The sequence below is a fragment of the Cervus canadensis genome, chromosome 1 (genome assembly GCF_019320065.1).
Source record: "Cervus canadensis isolate Bull #8, Minnesota chromosome 1, ASM1932006v1, whole genome shotgun sequence".
Taxonomy (NCBI): Eukaryota; Metazoa; Chordata; class Mammalia; order Artiodactyla; family Cervidae; genus Cervus; species Cervus canadensis.
The window spans coordinates 59,210,256-59,215,654 of record NC_057386.1 but is presented as its reverse complement, the minus strand read 5'-3'; the positions used below and the strand labels follow the sequence as shown (position 1 = coordinate 59,215,654).

Below are 5,399 nucleotides of genomic sequence, written 5' to 3'. Positions count from 1 at the left end.
CAGTGACTTTCTTCTGACTCTCGCTATGGGGCAAGAAAATCTACCTCACTCTCTCTCATGACTGATCATTTCTCGGATGTCAGGGCTAGAGTGTATGATCTGTCGCTACTGGTTACAAAGAGTAAATTAATAACCTTTTGCTCTGCAGAGTGGCCCGCCTTCCAGGTTGGATGGCCTTCAGAAGAAACTTTTCAACCTTCTATTATTCGGGCAATGAAAAAGAAAAAGTTATGGCTCCTGATCCCTGGGGCCACCCGAGCCAAGTCCCATATGTTATGGTCTGGCAAGATCTAGTAAAAGATCTGCCCGAATGGTTAAAACCTTTTGTTCACAAACTCCCTGATTCTCCTAATGTACAGGCCCTGGTTATGAAAACTCCCACTGCCCCAGAGGAAGCCAAGAAAAATAAGGGCCCAAAACCAGTCTTGCAGGAATCCTCGGACCAGAACCTGATTAACTTGGAGACAGAAATTAGGCCCCCGCCATATGCCCCTCCTCCGTTGCAGGTTCCCCCAGGGGGAAGAGCCCCCCCCCAATGAATCAGAAGGGACAAGGGAATCCCAACCCCAGAGAAAAAACAGAGGAAATAGGGGTGAGCAAGATCATGGGGAACCTTCATCTACTGTACAGGCACTCCCCGTCCGGGTGGGACCAGCTAACCCGGACGGAGAGCGAACCTATCAATACTGGCCCTTTTCCCATTTTGTTCACTCATAATCCCACCTGGGATGATTGCCAGCAGCTGTTGCAGGTGCTCTTCAACACGGAAGAACAGGAGCGAATCCTGGCAGAGGCGCAGAAACGGGTCCCGGGGGTCGACGGGAGACCAACTGCCCAGCCTCATCTCGTGGATGAGGGGTTTCCTCTGTTGCAGCCTAACTGGAATTTTGAGCGAATGAAAGGTAGGGAGCGTCTCCGAGTGTACCACCAGACTCTAATGGCTGGCCTGCGGGCCGCAGCTAGGAAGCCAGCAAATTTGGCAAAGGTAAATTTAGCAAGGCAAGAGCCCACTTAGAGCCCGTCAGCCTTCCTAGAGAGGCTAATGGAAGCCTTTAGGCAATATACACCTATGGACCCCCAGGCTGAGGAATCATGCGCTGCAGTTCTACTAGTGTTTGTGAATCAGGCAGCCCCAGATATTAGGAGGAAATTACAAAAGATGGAGGGGTTAGGAGAACAGACAATACAAGACTTACTGAAAGCAGCTGAAAAGGTATTTAATAATAAGGAGACCCCAGAAGAAAGGGAGGAAAGGGAACTAGCTGAGAAGATCAGAAAAAAAGATAGGGAACACAGGGCGAAAGAAAACCGGAAGAACCAGAAAGAGCTAGCCAAGATTCTTTTTGCGGGGATGAAGGCAGGAATAGAATTGAGGGAGCCTCGAGGCCCCCAGACGGGAGAAACAGAGAGACCAAAAAGGCAGGCCCTAAAGAAAGATCAGTGCGCTTACTGCAAAGAACAGGGGCACTAGAAAAATGAGTACCCTAAGAGGGACCCAAAGAGAGGAACAACCCAAAGAGAAAAAAAATTTCCCCTGGAACTCAAGTTCTATATGCAGGGGAAGACAGTGACTAGGGGAGTCAAGACTCGACACCCCTCCCCGAGTCCTGGGTAACCATACATGTGGAGGGGAAACCCGTTGGCTTCATGGTGGACACTGGCGCCCAACACTCTGTTTTAAATCAAAAACTGGGACCAATGTCTAAAAAAAAACCAGCTTCGTGCAGGGAGCCACGGGGACAAAAAAAGATATTGTTGGGCCACAGAACGGAAAATAAATCTGGGGACCCATCAGGTGTCCCATTCGTTTTTGGTGATACCAGAATGCCCAGCCCCTCTACTTGGACGGGACTTGTTAACTAAAGTTAATGCTCAGATCCATTTTGACCCTGGGGGAATGTCAGTCATGGATGGACTTGGACAGCCGATACATGTCTTGTCTCTAGCTTTAAGAGATGAATACAGACTTTTTGTGCCTAAGCCCTCAGAGGTTATAGCACCAGATATACAACCGTGGGTCCACAAATACCCGTTGGCATGGGCAGAAACAGCAGGAATGGGACTGGCTAAACAGAGACATCTGGTCGTCATCGAACTAAAAGCCGAGGCGACTCCTGTGAGGGTGAGGCAATACCCTATAAGCCAGGAGGCTAGGCGGGGGATCACTCCCCACATTCGATGGCTCATGGATGCCGGAATTCTCAAGCAGTGCCAATCCCCTTGGAACACCACCTTACTACCAGTGAAGAAGCCGGGGAGTATGGATTACAGACATGTCCAGGACCTACGAGAAGTCAACAAGCGGGTGAGTGACATACACCCTACTGTCCCCAACCCGTATACCCTCCTGAGCAGTCTGCTGCCTGAGTACACTTGGTACACTGTGTTGGACTTGAAAGATGCTTTTTTCAGCCTACCCTTGGCGGCCCAGAGCCAGGAAATATTTGCCTTTGAGTAGACTGAGGGGGAAGTCCAACTGGTAGTACAACTAACTTGGACCCACCTCCCACAAGGGTTCAAAAACTCCCCTACCTTGTTTAATTAGGCTTTGAGTGAAGACCTCTATGAATATTGGACTCGCCACCCAGAGGTCATCCTGCTGCAATATGTGGATGACCTTATGTTGGCTGGAACCACAGAGGAGGCATGCAGCCGTGCCACCGGTGACCTCTTACAGACTCTAGGCACCTTGGGATATCGTGCTAGCACAAAAAAGGCGCAAATATCCTGGCGAGAGGTCACCTATTTGGGGTATAACAGCAGGCAGGGGCAAAGGTGGCTAACTCAGGCCATGAAGAAAACAATATTGCAGATACCAGAGCCCAAGACCCCTGCCAGGTGAGAGAGTTTTTGGGGACTGTTGGATATTGTAGACTGTGGATCATAGGGTTTGCTGAGAAGGCCCGGCCCTTGTATGAGGAAAATAAAGAGACCCCAAACTGGACTTGGACTGAGCCAATGAAACAGGCTTTCCAGACACTCAGACGGGCCCTACTAGAAGCCCCAGCCCTTGCCCTGCCTAACCCAAATAAGCCATTCCAGCTGTTTGTAGATGAAAAGCAAGGAATAGGAAAGGGGGTCTTGATGCAACAATGGGGACCATGGAAGCGGCCGGTAGCATACCTTTCAAAGCGATTGGACCCGGTGGCCTCTGGGTGGCCACCTTGCCTCCACATCATTGCAGCCACTGCCCTCCTCATCTGCGACACCGACAAGTTGACGTATGGATAGCAACTCTGGGTTTACACCCCCCACGCCATCGAAGGGGTTCTAAAGCAGCCGCCGGGTAAGTGGATCTCCAATGCCCGTTTGACACATTACCAGGCCCTGCTGCTTGATGCCCCATGGGTGCGTTTTCAGACCCCTTGCTTCCTGAATCCAGCCACGCTTCTACCTAACCCAGAGAAGGACCACCCTCTCCATGATTGCAGTGAGATACTGGCCGAGGCCCTGGCGGCTCGAAAAGACTTAACTGATGTGCCGCTAAACAACAGTGAGCTAGTATGGTTCACTGATGGGAGCAGCTATGTAAGAGATGGGCAAAGGAAGGCAGGAGTCACTATAGTTGATGATTCAGGACAGACAATATGGGCTAAGACACTTCCCCCAAACACGTCTGCACAAAAAGCAGAGTTGATTGCCCTAATACAGGCTCTGGAACAAGCAAAAAGGAAGAGAGTCACCATTTTTACGGACAGCCGATATGCTTTTAGCACTATCCATATTCAAGGTCTGATATACCAGGAAAGGGGATTTAGAACAGCAGAGGGAAAAGAAGTCAAGAATTTGCCCGAGATCCGCAGGCTCCTGAAAGCTGTTCAACTGCCCCAGGCAGTAGCAATTGTATGTGTCCCCGGTCACCAGAAAGGAGAAGACCCTAGGGCACGGGGCAATCGGGCTGCTGATGCAGCCGCTTGAGAAGCGGTCAGCCGGGACTACACTGCCCCCATATTAGCCATGGGACTTCCACCTCCTGGTATGGGGACTCTACCTCCAGTCCCCGACTATTCCCTCCCTGACCTCGTTTGGATCAACGAGGATACCACCCTCCAGAAGGATGACAAAGATGGATGGTATCGAGATCAAAACAACAACCTGATATTGCCTGCCATCCTGGGTCGTCACCTATGTGAACACCTGCATACAACTACACACTTGGGGGAGAAAAAGACCTTGACACTTCTCCAGACAGCCTGCCTGAGGTTCCCTTGACAAAATGCAACTGTACAAGAGATAATCCAGGCTTGCAAAGCATGCCAGCTGATGAGGACAGGGAAAAGGCAGCACACCGGAATGAGGTACCGAGGGGAAGAGCCAGGGCAACACTGGGAGAGAGATTTCACTGAGGTAAGACCAGGCAATTACGGGTATTGCTATCTGTTGGCTCTGGTAGATACCTTCTCGGGGTGGGTAGAAGCCTTCGCCACTAAGGGAGAAACAGCAACAGTGGTTGCTAAAAAGATCTTAGAAGAGATAGTGCCTAGGTACAGGCTGCCAGTGACTATGGGCTCTGATAACGGACCTGCCTTTGTGAGCCAGATTGTACAAGGACTGGCCCAAGCTCTGGGGACAAAATGGAAGTTACATTGTGAATATAATCTCAGGAATAAGCTCAGGACAGGTTGAGAGAATGAATCGGACCCTAAAAGAAACTCTGACAAAGTAGACAATGGAGACTGGCGGGAACTGGGTGACCCTCCTTCCCTTTGCGCTCTTTCGAGTGCGTAACACCCCTTATAAGTTGAATCTTATCCCTTTTGAGATTCTGTATGGAAGACCCCCTCTTGTGTGTCCTATATTCGAGGGAAAATGCCTACCACCCCCTACCTTGGGACAATTCCAGCAAACACTGATGACATTAAGTAAGGTACATAGCCATGTTTAGAAATTAATTCAAGAGATACACGAGGGCCCAAGCAAGGGGACCATCCCCTCACATAATATTGGCCCGGGTGATTGGGTTTGGGTAAAACGACACCAATCTAAAGCATTAGAACCTAAATGAAAAGGCCCTTATGTTGTTCTCCTTACCACTCCTACTGCTGTTAAGGTCAATGGGATCGGGCCCTAGGTTCACTGCAATCACGTGCAGCAAGCCACCCCGGAAGAACAGGAGAAGGTGCAAGCAGAATGGGAGACAAGACCTCACCCGTCAAATCCTTTAAAACTGAAACTCGTACGACGGGAGCCCTCTTAACTCTCCTGCTGATGACAGTTTTCATCGGCCCAGGAGCAACCAGCCACAACCCCCATCAGCCGGTTAACCTGACTTAGGTGATCTACAATCCTGAGACTGGAGAAGTGCTTAATTCGAGCTCCAACGTGGCCCCCAAAGGGACATGGTGGCCAGTACTGACCCTTGATTTGTGCATGCTGGCAGCTGATGGTAATGGGTTTGG

The 5,399-nt window shown here is 50.3% G+C and overlaps 1 pseudogene; it reads left to right on the top strand.

Annotated features, from left to right (window-relative positions):
• The first annotated feature begins 706 nt into the window (after nucleotides 1–706).
• LOC122437578 lies at nucleotides 707–3,918 on the top strand (annotated as a pseudogene).
• Nucleotides 3,919–5,399: the final 1,481 nt, after the last annotated feature.